At 44.1% G+C, this 17,727-nt stretch overlaps 1 protein-coding gene across 5 annotated transcripts in view; it reads left to right on the forward strand.

Moving 5' to 3' along the window:
- ARHGAP26 (Rho GTPase activating protein 26) overlaps positions 1-17,727 on the forward strand; it is a 1,021,369-nt gene that overhangs the window by 831,891 nt on the left and 171,751 nt on the right. The gene's annotated exons all lie outside the window — the stretch shown is intronic.

Consider the following 17,727-nt stretch of genomic DNA (forward strand, 5'->3'; position numbering starts at 1 on the left):
AGGGTCGTCCTCATCACTGGATGATGTGAACGTGTTTCTCTGCCTGTGAGTGACAGGACACACACCATCGCGTGTATGAATGTGTCCCAGTCATCACTAGCTATACAAACAGCGTGCATGCCTTGTGAAAGACCTAATCCTTGTCCCAGGTTAGCTGAGGAGACGCTGCCACCACAATGGGATTTGTTGCAGTCAGTTGGCTGTGTGTGAATAATGAAGTAGAAAAACGTGTTTTGTAATGTAGATGGAAACATTTATTGAAGGGAAGGGATTTTGGTGAATGCACAACAAGAGTTTCTTTCTGCTCTGCACTCGTGTCGATTATTTAGTGTGATTTTAAAGGGGAAGTGCAGATTTATATAACATGAGAAAAGGTCAGAGAGTGCATAGCATTTTGCCACAAATGAATGTTCAGCAGTGTAAATTTCCTCCAAAATCTTGATGAACCCAGAGCTTGCCCCAACCATCTTACATAGACTACACCTCCAAATAAATCACTTCCTTATCGCTATCTTGACATTACCCTGTTACCTGACTTTAACCTTTTACATACCTGATTTCTAACCCTAACTTTTGAACTCTAGATGGTGCCTTACCCCAAGCTATCTCATCTATCACAAACCTTCTCTTCTCCTGGTACTTAGCTCTACCTAGATTCTGATTCATTTCTGATTAGTAGAAAAATAAATTTGATGATAGGGCTCATACACACTGTCAGCTGATGTCGCCCGTCAGCAATCAGCACCTTATCCCCTTGGGCGACATCGCTGAGCTGGGCTACATACACGCGTGGCAGGTGTGTAGCTGATGACCCGCCATGTTAATATGCGGGTGGAGGGGAGCGGCGCATGCGTGATGTCACGTGGTGGGGAGATGTGAAAGCAATGGGATCGTCGGGTGAATTGGTGTTGATGGGGTTGAGTAGATCCGTCTGGCGGATTGCTCGCGGGGGTTGTTAGGTGCCATTCACACTCCCGATTGTGTACAAGGCTTTAGGTTCACAGGTGTGCATTGCAGTGTGACATAACAGCTGCATTGTAACACAGAACATCACACTGCAGCCCAACACCTATGCAATGTTCACAGTGCGACCAGTGCAGTTTAACAGTGTGCAGCATCCAAACAGGCTGTATACGGTGCGCTACCCCAAAACTTGCTTGTTGATAGTGCAGCATACTTTTCTTTGACTATATGCGACGTGGTGCGCAGATAATGTGCGCGATTTTCCCATTCTGTAGTGCAGTGGTCCTCAAACTAAGGCCCGCGGGCCGAATGCGGCCCCCTGAGGCTTTTTTTACTGGCCCCACACACACAAAATGTATTACTTATAGATGCGGTCAGCTACATCTTTAAATATTGGTGGTCGGCATATAGACTATCAGTGCTGGCACCACCCATCCACATGGAAGCCAGAAAGCAGTAATTCACTGGTTTCCAATCACATTCCACATCAGGTGACACTGCTGTCCAATTGGACTGCAGGTTGTCACCTGGGTATGCTTCATTGTCCGGCCCGCAAAGACTTCGACATCATTGTATGTATACACCGGCCCCCCAACAGTCTGAAGTATGTTGACCCGGCCCTCAACCCAAAACGTTTGGGGACCCCTGCTGTAGTGTTTTACAGGGAACGTAAGGCCCACGGTGAAACTACAGGGTGGGCCATTTATATGGATACACCTTGATAAAATGGGAATGGTTGGTGATATTAACTTCCTGTTTGTGTCACATTAGTATATGTGGGGGGGGGGGACTTTTTAAGATGGGTGGTGACCATGGTGGCCATTTTGAATCCAACTTTTGTTTTTTTCAATAGGAGGGTCATGTGACACATCAAACTTATTGGGAATTTCACAAGAAAAACAATGGCGTGCTTGGTTTTAACATAACTTTATTCTTTCATGAGTTATATACAAGTTTCTGACCACTTATAAAATGTGTTCAATGTGCTGCCCATTGTGTTGGGTTGTCAATGCAACCCTCTTCTCCCACTCTTCACACACTGATAGCAACACCGCAGGAGAAATGCTAGCACAGGCTTCCAGTATCTGTAGTTTCAGGTGCTGCACATCTCGTATCTTTAAAAAAAAAAAAAATGCTCCCATTTACTTGCGGTAAAATCGCTGCAATATTGGCATGATCGTGATTTAAAAATAAAATCAGAACAATCGCAAGTATGGCATTTTTACCACAATTTTAATGCAAGTCAATGGAAGCATTTAAAAAAAAACGCTCAGACAGCAGTGATGCTCAGAAAAGTGCTCAGTGTGTTTCAGGCCTGAAGCTACTAGATGTTTGTTTTTTTTTTTTCAAGATTTTTTATTTTCGATTTTCAAAAGGAAATACATTTATCAATAAAAGAAAGAATGATAACATATCACATTGTGTCTGATATACAAGTAAAAGTGGTAAAAAAAAAACTAGGTGGCCTAACCAGTGTCCCCGTACAGCTAGTATCACAACACCGTGAAATTAACACATCTGGTAGTAACAGGTATTGTATGTAATGAATTGCAAAAATCAACAATAAATTGGCTATGAACCACATGGCTGCCCCAATGTGTGCTACCGTACTGTCCCAGGAATAGGGTAAGATAATTGATGCTATCAATATACCTGAGGCCCAAAGGGATTATACACTCAGGTAGTACTTATTATAGCTTAATCTCAGGGATTCATCAATTTCCTGTTAAGGCTAAAGGACAGAGAAGAGGGATGAAAATCTACAGGAGAAAGGATAGAGGGAGAGAAGACAATATTCCAGAGAAAGGAATATAAGAAAGGAGAAGAGTAAAGGGGGAAGAGAAGGTGTGGCCTGCTCACCAGATTCAAGGGGCACCAGATATATGTGTATATCATGCCTACTAGATGTTTCTATCATGTTTTAGGCAATAGTTTTCAGAATTCCTATTGTACAATCGCACTCAGGGCCGGGCGAAGGTAGAGGCGAGAGAGGCTCCAGCCTCAGGGCACAGTGTAGGAGGGGGGCGCACAATTCACTCAGCTTTCATTCCACTATTGTGTTTGAAGCAGAGAAATAAGAAAAAGGGTTACATGGCAGAGACTGCAAGCCAGATAACTAGAGATTAAGGTGTTGGGGGCCCTGGGGCGCCTCTTAGTCTACAAGCAATCAGTGTGTGACGGCTGGAGTGGGAGGGATGGGGGGGCGCACTTTGGTGTCTGGGCGCTGGGGGACCTTGTCCTGCCTCTGCCCATTTATACTAAATACTCCCACCATTTATACTGAATACTCCCCCATTTATACTGAATACTCCCCCATTTATACTAAATACACCCCCATTTATACTAAATACTCCCCCATTTATACTAAATAGTCCCCATTTATACATAATACTCCCCCATTTATACTAAATACTCCCCCATTTATACATAATACTCCCCCATTTGTACTAAATACTCCCCCATTTATACTAAATACTCCCCCATTTATACTAAATACTCCCCCATTTATACTAAATACTCCACCATTTATACTAAATACTCCCACCATTTATACTGAATACTCCCCCATTTATACTAAATACTCCCCCATTTATACTAAATACACCCCCATTTATACTAAATACTCCCCCATTTATACTAAATAGTCCCCATTTATACTAAATACTCCCCCATTTATACTAAATACTCCCCCATTTATACTAAATACTCCCCCATTTATACATAATACTCCCCCATTTGTACTAAATACTCCCCCATTTATACTAAATACTCCCCCATTTATACTAAATACTCCCCCATTTATACTAAATACTCCCCCATTTATACTAAATACTCCACCATTTATACTAAATACTCCCCCATTTATACGAAATACTCCCCCATTTATACTAAATACTCAGCCATTTATACTAAATACTCCCCCATTTATACGAAATACTCCCCCATTTATACTAAATACTCAGCCATTTATACGAAATACTCCCCCATTTATACTAAATACTCAGCCATTTATACTAAATACTCAGCCATTTATACTAAATACTCCCCCATTTATACTAAATACTCCCCCATTTATACTAAATACTACTCTTATACTAAATACTCCCCCATTTATACTTAATTCTCCCCCATTTATACTAAATACTCCCCCTTGTACTAAATACTGCCCCATTTATACTAAATATACCCCCATTTATACTAAATACTCCCCCATTTATAGGGAGGGATGGGGGGCGCACTTTGGTGTCTCAGCCTTGGGCGCTGGAGGACATTGTCCCGGCTCTGATCGCACTGGTTAGCTTCAACTTGACATCTTGTACTGCTACAGTATATGAAGTGGGAAGGGGGTGCCCATACACATACAACAAGGCAGTGAAAGTCAATACAAAACACTTGATAATAGACACTTTATATAATTTGTACCTGATAAATGTGTATATGCTTCAAAGTATTTCCATGTACAAGTAGCTGCTCCTGATGCATATGTTGCAGGCTTTTAGGCAATTATTCATCTTACCAAGTTGAGGATACTCACATTTTTATTCAGTGCAGGCTGGGCAAGGCTTAGTTATACTGCACAAACTATGTAATCAAACAAAATTAAATATAGATGTATGCACAATAATGTTATTTAATTTTGTCAGTGACGAACAAGAAAATTTGTTCTAAACATGATTAGATCTGCATGTTTGGATTTAGTTAATAAAAGAATATAAGTCAAATTAAGGGTGTATCCGTTGAATGAAATTCAAAGGATGAACTCTAGGAACTGAAAAAGAAAAAGACAGAGAAACCTGGAGTGCCAGTATAGTATTCCAGAGAATTGGATAACTGGGTACAGGACATTCTTCTTACAAGACTGGGTTGCTGGGAGTCCTTAGGTGCTCAATAACAGAGTGCTGCTAGTGCTTTTTCTTTTGACACTAAATAGGTATGGAGTAAAACCTAATTCCCTTTACCTATTCACAAGATGGACATCTGGGGTCTCTTTACTAATATTCATCTTAAAGGACACCTGAAGAGAGAGAGGTATATGGAGGCTGCCATATTTATTTCCTTTTAAGCAATACCAGTTGCCTGGCCGCCCTGCTGATACTCTGCTTTTGATACTTTTAGCCATAGACCCTGAACAAATGTATGCAGCAGGTTAGGTGTTTCTGACTTTGTCAGATCTGACAAGATTAGCTGCATGCTTGTTTCTAGTGTTATTGAGAAAATATTGCAGCCTAACAGATCAGCAGGGCTGCCAGGCAATCGGCATTGTTTAACCACTTGAGGACTGCAGTGATTAACCCCCCTAAAGACCAGGCACATTATTGTGAAAATGGCCACTGCAGCTTTAAAGCCAAGTTGCAGGGCCGCACAACACAGCACACGAGTGATCCCCCCACCAACAGGGCTCTCGGTTGGTGGGGTCTGATCGCCCCCCTGGATGTTTATTTGTTTATTTATTGTTGGATCAATGTTTATTTTTCAAATACATTTTGCTGTTTTTATTAATATCTTCATATTCCCCCCTCCCTTTCCCCAATGGCCAATCCCCGTGATCAGCTGTCATAGGCTTCAGCCTATGACAGCCGATCACCGCCGATAGTCAGGAGGGGACAGCCGTGTCACACGGCTGTCCCCAGTACAGCGCTGCTGCTGATTGCAGCGCTGTACAAGTAAATAGACGGCGATCACGCCATCTAACAGCTCGGAGACTGAAAAGGGGGTGGAGCTCCGCCCTCCGAGCATGAGATGTGCGTGCAGCGTGCGCGCGATCTCATGCAAATTAGAGCCCCAGGACTACGCCAATTGGCGTTAGGCGGTCCTGGGGCTGCCGCCGTGGCCACACCCATTGGCTTAGTGTTTCTTTATCTCCCCCACATCTTTGCAGGTCTAGGGAATCAAGTACCACCCATCTTAGCTGCGAGGCTCTGTGTCTAGCATCCCGAAAGTGTCTACACAATGAAGTCTCATAGTTATCTTTTCCTTCCAGGAACCTGCTAATAAAACGCTTGTGCTCTTGAATCCGCACACGTACTGCTCGTGTGGTCATGCCCACATACATCATACTACACGGGCATTTTAAACCATAGACCACATATGTACTGGCACAAGTATACCTCCCTCTGATCTGCACTTTCCCGTGCCATGACAGGCCAGCCTCTTCATACAACTCTTTGGCAATTTTAGTCCATAGTTTGTTGGCTTGCTGGTTACTTTTGTAGTCATCACAGCTTTTATTATAAAGCAGTTCATGTTTTATATACTTTACATAGCAGAAACGCTAAACACGAAAAATGCTGCATGTCCTGCGTTTTACGATTTGGTAATCGCAATAGCTCCAGTGGAATTTGGCCCATCCATTATCATTAGCTGAGCATTTACGAAAATCGCTAGTGGTTTGAATCGCTCCCTAAACGCTCAGAAAATCGTACTAGTGGGTTTGAGCCTTTACACTGAAAGAATGCCTTGTGTGGCAGACACAAGTAAACGCGGTTACTTTCTGGATGACCCTTGTATATAGGGTTAACCCTTAGACTGCCACTCATTTTTAAAAAAAGGTACACACTTGTGCTAGCTATTTTGGCCTACTAGTGATTGAATTGTGGCAAGTTCTACACGTTCATTAGTCAATAGGTGTTGTGATTGGGGAACAAATAATAGAGATTTGATACAGAATAATAGTAATCATTCTGCAGTGTAAATGAACTAATCCAATCTTGGAAGCATGTAACTGGTAAAATTTTTATTTGCATATCTATAGTAAAATGAAGAGTGCACTAATTGCCAACTTCTTAAGGGGCCCATACACTGGGCAATTTCAGCAACCGATTTCTTTCAAATCTTTCAAATTGATCAATTTGTGGCCGATTTTGATGGATTTGATCTGACAGGATGGAAGATCTAGGTCGATCTGCTGCTGGTAGCAGATCCATGGCCCATACAGTTGATCTATTCGAAATCTGTTCGTAGTGTGTGGCACACATTAGATAGATTCCTGTCAGATTCGACTTGACAGGCATCTAACAAATCTATCTGATGCAAATCTATAAGTGTATGGCCACCTTTACAGTGGAGTTTCCCCTATTGAAGTGCAATATACTATATGAAAAACTATGAGAAACTAGAGGAGTAACGTTAATTAATCAAATAGCCGATAGGACTTTTATTCCATCACCGGGATATGTATACATAAAAGGCTGAAGCTCATTAGCAATAACTCCCCATGGAGCAGGGATATATGGTGCCAAGAGAACACCTCTGCACTGTATATCCATCTTCCATTGGGTTGTAATTTATTGCCTCTTGATGGGAAAAAAGTACTATAGTTTATTTCATCCCTGGATGCTGCTTATTCAGTTTCCAAACTAATAATGGCAGCTGAAGCAGAGTGGGATATTCTCTTGTGGTAACTGTAAAGGATGGAGCCACACACAAGACAGCTCCAATGGCTGGCACCAGTAAGTGGTTTCTCTCCTTGGGTTCTTTCCTTTACAAACTATACAATTTTGTTTTGAGTGCACTTTTTAGGTATTCGGAGAATGTATGATGGAAAATATCTCCCTACCAGACTCCTCAATGAGTCAGCATCAGAAGAAGGCTAGCGTTGAGTGGTGAGGCTGAGGCATTTTATGTATACTCCGGCCCCCCAAGCAGTCTGAAGTATGTTGTCTCGGCCCTTGACCCAAAACATTTTGGGACCCCTGCCTTAATCCCTTTACATGCAAAATGAATAATAGTTTGCCAGTTGATCATTGCAGTCAACACTACCCATGTTCACTTTATACCTGACCACAAACTCAGATTTGACGACATGCCAGTTCTTCGGTCAATACATCTCATGTCGATCATTGAGCAGGAATTAATTGTGTTGAGCACAGATAACTTGTGTGTTTTTCCATTTCAGACACTAAAGTATCCTGTTAATGTATACTACATACTCATCTCATTTCAGCCATCTAGTTGTTACTGGCATAGACATATCCCGCTGATTAAGCATCACAGTCCCAGTTGCACCAATCTTCAAATCATACAGATTATAATACCGCTAAGGGCTACTGTAATATACGCCTATTACCACATCCACGTAGTAAATCACTACAAAGATCCATCACCATCCTGTATGTATGACCATGTTCTTGCTGAGATTCTGTTTTGCCTGTATAGATTTGTCAGTCCACTGCATAATTTGGAGTCACCCCAAATTATAAACCCAATAAGCAATGTGACAATTTCACACAATTGTAGCATCCACTGACATGTTATAATTTGGTTCGTTGAAGGTACCTACAGTATTACTCATACGTCTGATATGAAACAGGAGATCATATCCACCACTTCCTCTTGGTTTGGCCTTGAAGTTATCTTCTGCATATAGGAACTTCAGTATCAATTGAAACCAGTTTAAAGTCATCAGTCTCATAGAAGGCTGTTATAAGAACTCCATAAACAGACCAGTAAGATGACAAATTAAGTTTCAAGAGTAAACCTAAAACGTGAGCTCCTCCGCACTATTCTCTTACCACTGACTAAGATGAGATGATGGTTGTAAGGTATCAATAGGGTTAATTGTAAATAAATTGATAATTGTTACTGTGGCAAACTTTGGAATCTGACTCCCCTACTAGTTCCTCCAACATCTCGGCAGTTCAAAATCACAGTTTTGGGTTAGCCCTTGTGACCATAAAGTGTGCAGCAAACACTTTACTCCCTATGCTCTCTGAACCAAATGCAATGTTTTTATTTGTTTACTCCTACCTCTTTAGCATATTTTAGGCCCAAAGATGGGGGCATGTGGAAGTAGTTTTGATGAAAATATGCACTTAGGGCTCCTTTCCACGGACTGTTGAGCTGTGTGCTCAGCAAGCAGTTACCAGGCAGCAGTGAGCAGTTACCAGGCAGCAACAAACATTTATCAGGCAGCAGTGAGTGAGTCGTTTTTAGAGTTTGAGAGGCATTTCACTGCCTATCAGCAGTCCGTGTAAAATAGGCCTTAGATGTCGGTTACATTGTGGATGCGAACATTTGGACATGCCTAAAGACATTGGCGGCAGTCTAAGGGTTAAAACACAAGGACTTTGAAATAACTATTGGCACTCATCAGTGGTCATGTGCCCACTCTTTCACCGAACATTTGCTTGGTAATGGTGTACTGGTGGAGTCCAACAATGGAAATAAAATGGAAGTTTCCTTAACCACTTGAGGACCTAGGGCTTTCTACCCCTTAACCTGCTGAGCGGTCTGGACGAGCTCAGCTCGTCCAACACCGCCAGAGGCTGCCGCTCAGGCCCTGCTGGGCCGATTTTTGTCAAATAAAAAGCAGCACACGCAGCCGGCACTTTGCCAGCCGCGTGTGCTGCCTGATCGCCGCCGCTCTGCGGCGATCCGCCGCGAGCAGCGGCGAAAGAGGGTCCCCCGAGGCGCCTGAGCCCAGCGTAGCCGGAACAAAAAGTTCCGGCCAGCGCTAAGGGCTGGATCGGAGGCGGCTGACGTCAGGACGTCGGCTGACGTCGATGACGTCACTCCGCTCGTCGCTATGGCGACGATATAAGCAAAACAAGGAAGGCCGCTCATTGCGGCCTTCCTTGTTTATTCTGGGCGCCGGAGGCGATCGGAAGATCGCCTCCGGAGCGCCCTCTAGTGGGCTTTCATGCAGCCAACTTTCAGTTGGCTGCATGAAATAGTTTTTTTTTTATTTAAAAAAAACCCTCCCGCAGCCACCCTGGCGATTTAATCAGAACGCCAGGGTGGTTAAGGACCGGCCACTTTTTTTCCATTCAGACCACTGCAGCTTTCACGGTTTATTGCTCGCTCATACAACCTACCACGTAAATGAATTTTGGCTCCTTTTCTTGTCACTAATAAAGCTTTCTTTTGGTGCTATTTGATTGCTCCTGTGATTTTTACTTTTTATTATATTCATCAAAAAAGACATGAATTTTGGCAAAAAAATGATTTTTTTAACTTTCTGTGCTGACATTTTTCAAATAAAGTAAAATTTCTGTATACATGCAGCGCGAAAAATGTGGACAAACATGTTTTTGATTAAAAAAAAAACCATTCAGTGTATATTTATTGGTTTGGGTAAAAGTTATAGCGTTTACAAACTATGGTGCAAAAAGTGAATTTTCCCATTTTCAAGCATCTCTGACTTTTCTGACCCCCTGTCATGTTTCATGAGGGGCTAGAATTCCAGGATAGTATAAATACCCCCCAAATGACCCCATTTTGGAAAGAAGACATCCCAAAGTATTCACTGAGAGGCATAGTGAGTTTATAGAAGATATTATTTTTTGTCACAAGTAAGCGGAAAATGACACTTTGTGAGAAAAAAAAAAAAAAAGTTTCCATTTCTTCTAACTTGCGACATAAAAAAATGAAATCTGCCACGGACTCACCATGCCCCTCTCTGAATACCTTGAAGGGTCTACTTTCCAAAATGGGGTCATTTGTGGGGTGTGTTTACTGTCCTGACATTTTGGGGGGTGCTAAATTGTAAGCACCCCTGTAAAGCCTAAAGGTGCTCATTGGACTTTGGACCCCTTAGCGCAGTTAGGCTGCAAAAAAGTGCCACACATGTGGTATTGCCGTACTCAGGAGAAGTAGTATAATGTGTTTTGGGGTGTATTTTTACACATACCCATGCTGGGTGGGAGAAATATCTCTGTAAATGACAATTTGTTAATTTTTTTTACACACAATTGTCCATTTACAGAGATCTTTCTCCCACTCAGCATGGGTATGTGTAAAAATACACCACAAAACACATTATACTACTTCTCCTGAGTACGGCGATACCACATGTGTGGCACTTTTTTGCACCCTAACTGCGCTAAAGGGTCCAAAGTCCAATGAGTACCTTTAGGATTTCACAGGTCATTTTGAGAAATTTCGTTTCAAGACTACTCCTCACGGTTTAGGGCCCCTAAAATGCCAGGGCAGTATAGGAACCCCACAAATGACCCTATTTTAGAAAGAAGACACCCCAAGGTATTCCGTTAGGAGTATGGTGAGTTCATAGAAGATTTTATTTTTTGTCAAAAGTTAGCGGAAAATGACACTTTGTGAAAAAACACAATTAAAATCAATTTCCGCTAACTTGTGACAAAAAATAAAATCTTCTATGAACTCGCCATACTACTAACGGAATACCTTGGGGTGTCTTCTTTCTAAAATGGGGTCATTTGTGGGGTTCCTATACTGCCCTGGCATTTTAGGGGCCCTAAACCGTGAGGAGTAGTCTTGAAACGAAATTTCTCAAAATGACCTGTGAAATCCTAAAGGTACTCATTGGACTTTGGGCCCTTTAGCGCAGTTAGGGTGCAAAAAAGTGCCACACATGTGGTATCGCCATACTCGGGAGAAGTAGTACAATGTGTTTTGGGGTGTATTTTTACACATACCCATGCTGGGTGGGAGAAATACCTCTGTAAATGGACAATTGTGTGTAAAAAAAATCAAAAGATTGTCATTTACAGAGGTATTTCTCCCACCCAGCATGGGTATGTGTAAAAATACACCCCAAAACACATTATACTACTTCTCCCGAGTACGGCGATACCACATGTGTGGCACTTTTTTGCACCCTAACTGCACTAAGGGGCCCAAAGTCCAATGAGTACCTTTAGGATTTCACAGGTCATTTTTGTTTCAAGACTACTCCTCGCGGTTTAGGGCCCCTAAAATGCCAGGGCAGTATAGGAACCCCACTAATGACCCCATTTTAGAAGGAAGACACCCCAAGGTATTCCGTTAGGAGTATGGTGAGTTCATAGAAGTTTTTATTTTTTTGTCACAAGTTAGCGGAAATTGATTTTAATAGTTTTTTTTCACAAAGTGTCATTTTCCGCTAACCTGTGACAAAAAATAAAATCTTCTATGAACTCACCATACTCCGTACGGAATACCTTTGGGTGTCTTCTTTCTAGAATGGGGTCATTTGTGGGGTTCCTATACTGCCCTGGCATTTTAGGGGCCCTAAACCGTGAGGAGTAGTCTTGAAACCAAATGTCGCAAAATGACCTGTGAAATCCTAAAGGTACTCATTGGACTTTGGGCCCCTTAGCGTACTTAGGGTGTAAAAAAGTGCCACACATGTGGTACCGCCGTACTCAGGAGAAGTAGTATAATGCGTTTTGGGGTGTATTTTTACACATACCCATGCTAAGTGGGAGAAATATCTCTGTAAATGACAATTGTTTGATTTTTTTTTACACACAATTGTCCATTTACATAGAAATTTCTCCCACCCAGCATGGGTATGTGTAAAAATACACCCCAAAACACATTATACTACTTTTCCTGAGTACGGCGGTACCACATGTGTGACACTTTTTTGCAGCCTAGGTGCGCTAAGGGGCCCAACGTCCTATTCACAAGTCATTTTGAGGCATTTGTTTTCTAGACTACTCCTCGCGGTTTAGGGCCCCTAAAATGCCAGGGCAGTATAGGAACCCCACAAGTGACCCCATTTTAGAAAGAAGACACCCCAAGGTATTCTGTTAGGTGTATGACGAGTTCATAGAAGATTTTATTTTTTTGTCAAAAGTTAGCGGAAAGTGACACCTTGTGGAAAAAAACCAATAAAAATCAATTTCCGCTAACTTTTGACAAAAAATAAAATCTTCTATGAACTCGTCATACACCTAACAGAATACCTTGGGGTGTCTTTTTTTCTAAAATGGGGACACTTGTGGGGTTCCTATACCGCCCTGGCATTTTACGGGCCCAAAACCGTGAGTAGTCTGGAAACCAAATGTCTCAAAATGACTGTTCAGGGGTATAAGCATCTGCAAATTTTGATGACAGGTGGTCTATGAGGGGGCGAATTTTGTGGAACCGGTCATAAGCAGGGTGGCCTTTTAGATGACAGGTTGTATTGGGCCTGATCTGATGGATAGGAGTGCTAGGGGGTGACAGGAGGTGATTGATGGGTGTCTCAGGGGGTGGTTAGAGGGGAAAATAGATGCAATCAATGCACTGGGGAGGTGATCGGAAGGGGGTCTGAGGGGGATCTGAGGGTTTGGCCGAGTGATCAGGAGCCCACACGGGGCAAATTAGGGCCTGATCTGATGGGTAGGTGTGCTAGGGGGTGACAGGAGGTGATTGATGGGTGTCTCAAGGTGTGATTAGAGGGGGGAATAGATGCAAGCAATGCACTGGCGAGGTGATCAGGGCTGGGGTCTGAGGGCATTCTGAGGGTGTGGGCGGGTGATTGAGTGCCCTAGGGGCAGATAGGGGTCTAATCTGATAGGTAGCAGTGACAGGGGGTGATTGATGGGTAATTAGTGGGTGTTTAGGGTAGAGAACAGATGTAAACACTGCACTTGGGAGGTGATCGGACGTCGGATCTGCGAGCGATCTATTGGTGTGGGTGGGTGATCAGATTGCCCGCAAGGGGCAGGTTAGGGGCTGATTGATGGGTGGCAGTGACAGCGGGTGATTGATGGGTGGCAGTGACAGGGGGTGATTGATGGGTGGCAGTGACAGGGGGTGATTGATGGGTGATTGATAGGTGATTGACAGGTGATTGACAGGTAATCAGTGGGTTATTACAGGGGAGAACAGATGTAAATATTGCACTGGCGAATTGATAAGGGGGGGTCTGAGGGTAATCTGAGCGTGTAGGCGGGTGATTGGGTGCCCGCAAGGGGCAGATTAGGGTCTGATCTGATGGGTAACAGTGACAGGTGGTGATAGGGGGTGATTGATGGGTGATTAATGGGTAATTAGTGGGTGTTTAGAGGAGAGTAAACGCTGCGCTTGGGTGGTGATCTGATGTCGGATCTGCGGGCGATCTATTGGTGTGGGTGGGTAATCAGATTGCCCGCAAGGGGCAGGTTAGGGGCTGATTGTTGGGTGGCAGTGACAGGGGGTGACAGGGGGTGATTGATGGGTGATAGGTGATTGGCAGGTGATTGACAGGTAATCAGTGGGTTATTACAGGGAAGGATAGATGTAAATAATGCCCTGGCGAATTGGTAAGGGGGGGGGGTCTGAGGGTAATCTGAGCGTGTAGGCGGGTGATTGGGTGCCCGCAAGGGGCAGATTAGGGTCTGATCTGATAGGTAACAGTGATAGGGGGTGATTGATGGGTGATTGATGGGTAATTAGTGGGTGTTTAGAGAAGATAACAGATGTAAAGAATAGATTTGGGAGGTAATCTGACGGCGGGTTTGCGGGCGATCTAATGGTGTGGGTGGGTGATCAGATTGCCTGCAAGGGGCAGGTTAGGGGCTGATTGATGGGTGGCAGTGACAGGGGGTGATTGATGGGTGATAGGTGATTGACAGGTGATCAGTGGGTTATTACAGGGAAGAACAGATGTAATGAATGCACTGGTGAATTGATAAGGGGGGGTCTGAGGGCAATCTGAGCGTGTGGGCGGGTGATTGGGTGCCCGCAAGGGGCAGATTAGGGTCTGATCTGATAGGTAAAAGTGACAGGTGGTGATAGGGGGTGATTGATGGGTAATTAGTGTGTGTTTAGAGGAGAGAATAGATGTAAACAATGGATTTGGGAGGTGATCTGATGTCGGATCTGCGGGCGATCTATTGGTGTGGGGGGGTGATCAGATTGCCCGCAAGGGGCAGGTTAGGGGCTGATTGATGGGTGGCAGTGACAGGGGGTGATTGATGGGTGATTGATGGGTGATTGATGGGTGATTGACGGGTGATTGACGGGTGATTGACGGGTGATTGACGGGTGATTGACGGGTGATTGACAGGTGATCAGGGGGGATAGATGCATACAGTGCATGGGGGGGGGGGGTCTGGGGAGATTCTGGGGGGTGAGGGGGTGATCAGGAGGGAGCAGGGGGCAGGGGGTGGTATAAAAAAAAAATAGCGTTGACAGATAGTGACAGGGAGTGATTGATGGGTGATTAGGGGGGTGATTGGGTGCAAACAGGGGTCTGGGGGGTGGGCAGGGGGGGGTCTGATGGGTGCTGTGGGCGATCTGGGGCGGGGGGGGGGGGGAGAAAATCAATGTGCTTGGTGCAGACTAGGGTGGCTGCAGCCTGCCCTGGTGGTCCCTCGGACACTGGGACCACCAGGGCAGGAGGCAGCCTGTATAATACACTTTGTAAACATTACAAAGTGTATTATACACTTTGTATGCGGCGATCGTCGGGTTAACATCCCGCCGGCGCTTCCGTATGGCCGGCGGGATGTTGCGGCGAGTGAGCGGCGACAGGCGGAGGCGGAGGATCGCGTCACGGATGACGCGATCGCTCCGCCCATGCCCAAACAAGGACCGCCGCCATTTGTCAATACGGCGGTCCTTGCGGCGTCTGCTTCCCGGCCGCCATTTGTCTATACGGCGGTCGGGAAGTAGTTAAAAGTGGGGTGAAGGAGAAACGCCCTACTTAGGATTAAAACCCACCAAACCACCCACCTTAATACCTATGTATAGTTTTACATTGCTGACAACAAACTTAAAGGATATCACAGCTGAAAAAACAGCTCCAGTGTGTGGGGGGTTAAAAGTACATACTGTGACCTCCTCCTGCCCCCTCGGTCTGCCGCTGTTCATGCACTATTTGGCAACTTGCTTGACCCTTGACCTGGACATACTCTAACTCCCTTCACTTCTGGCCGGCGCATAGCGATCGGCTCAGAAGCACGCTGTCCCCTCCGTCTACTCTGGGCCGCGTGTGCGCTCCATTACACCAAGCGTCACATGATTAGCATGTGACTCTTGGTGTAATGGAGCGCACACGCAGCCCAGAGTAGACGGAGGGGACAGCGTGCTTCTGAGGCAATACCTACCTATACATTAAACCCTAGTTTGGACATGCTTATGGTCCTGCCTAGTGACCAAACATTCTTACGTTTTGGGAAAGGGGAGCAGCAGTTTATGGGTGTTCTGAATAATTAATAGCACAGGCTAATAAAAGAACACCTGCTGATGGAGAGAAGCAATGGTCAATGAGATGTTAAGTGTAATTACTAGTTGATACTGGATTATGCAACTTTATGCATCGTGAAAATTACCGGATCAAATTTCACCTTGGCAGGATTCAAGTGGTCCATGTTAAAGCTGCCTAAATTTGCATACAATTGGCATAATTCTGTATTAACTCAGAATTTGCATCTCATCAACCTTCCCTAATGGAAAGATGTGAGTTCAAAGTAATTCATGCTGCTGATACCACCCACGGGTGATGCAGGGATTTAGTTATACAGTAAGTCTCTTCATAACCTGAAGAAGGTCACCTGCTGGTGGGCAGTGAAAGCCCACCACTTTGGAAGCACATATTAACACCAGTAGAGAAAACTAGGTACTGCTATATTGTTCCTGAAAGCAACTCTGGACTTCTCTATATAACCGAGTGAGAATATGAAAATGAAGCTAATACCTGCAAAGCATGGTGAGGCTGCTGCCTGTAATCAGGGCCAGATTTGTACTTACCAGTGCCCTAGGCCTGCTGTCACCAAGCGCCCGCCCCCCCCCCCCCCCCCCGCCACCACCACCCAAAAACATTCTTGCCAACTATCTGACTAGCGATCACTGCTTTGAATGGACTCATTTCAGTTGTGCTGCTGTGCCCCTCATTGAACAAAGAATCAGTGGATGCTCTGTCCTCTCACGATGGAAATTTGCGCTCCTGCCCGAATGTGCACAGCAGCCGATAGTGTTCTGGGCATGCATACTTGAGAAATTACGGTGATGTATGATCGGTACTTGTCAAGAATGCATAACACTATACTGGCCTCGGTTGCTGTGCACATCTGGGCAGGAGCAGGAAATTACAGGGAGCGCAAGTGGCCAGAGCATGCGCTGCTTCTTTATCCTCTGTGCGACTGGCTGCAGTCGGAGACGCAAACAGGTGACAGGGCAGAGCAATGGAGAAAAGCCCATCCAAAACAGAGAACAGGTAAGTAGCAAACATCCTGTCAAGACCCACTTTGGATGTTCTGTTGTAATTACAGTGGACCTGAACTCAGAACTTCCTCTCTGCTCTAAAAGATACGCAACAACATAACCTTTACATAAAAACATTTTTGTTACAGCTGATACAAATCCTGCAATAAATAGACAGTGTGTCTAATTCCTACTTTCATGGAAGCAAATATATTAACATCTTGTGCTTTAAAATAAGCTTATATGCTGTGGCAGTCAGGTGACACAGGGAAGATATCAAATTTGTGATTAGACACAGATGTTCGAAAGGCTCTCTAAATACATACAGGGTGCATTTCTCTGTTTTCCTTCTGTCCTGTGCAAGAGTTCAGCTCCACTTTAAAGCATCTGAATGACATTTATTTATATTTTGCTGAAAAAATCTACATATCTCTTTTGAATGCTGTATGTACATATGGTGGTGTGCTCTAACATATTGACAGTATACGGGGACAAAGTCTGAAGAAGGCTTATTAGCAGAAAGATTACTCTTTTTTTTTTAAGCCAATAAATGGTGTCGTCCTGATTCAAAACTCTCTGCTTTTGCTGATGGCTAAGATGGTAGAATGCTCTAATGCTACAGGAAAGCAGAAGGATGCCAAACCATACACACTAGCATAGAGGTAGTAACAGCTCAGGTGACAGTGACAGTTTAGCAATGAAAGGGAAGCATACAGCATTTTTATTCCAGGCTGCAGCAGTTCTTATAGATGGTCGGAGCTGACGGACAGAAAATAAGTCAGGAAAGAGTTAACTTAAAGAGACACTGAAGCGAAAAAAAATATATGATATAATGAATTGGTTGTGTACTATGAAAAATTACTAGAAGATTAGCAGCAAAGAAAATATTCTCATATTTTTATTTTCAGGTAT

This window comes from Hyperolius riggenbachi, chromosome 3, assembly GCF_040937935.1.
Source record: "Hyperolius riggenbachi isolate aHypRig1 chromosome 3, aHypRig1.pri, whole genome shotgun sequence".
Lineage (NCBI taxonomy): Eukaryota > Metazoa > Chordata > Amphibia > Anura > Hyperoliidae > Hyperolius > Hyperolius riggenbachi.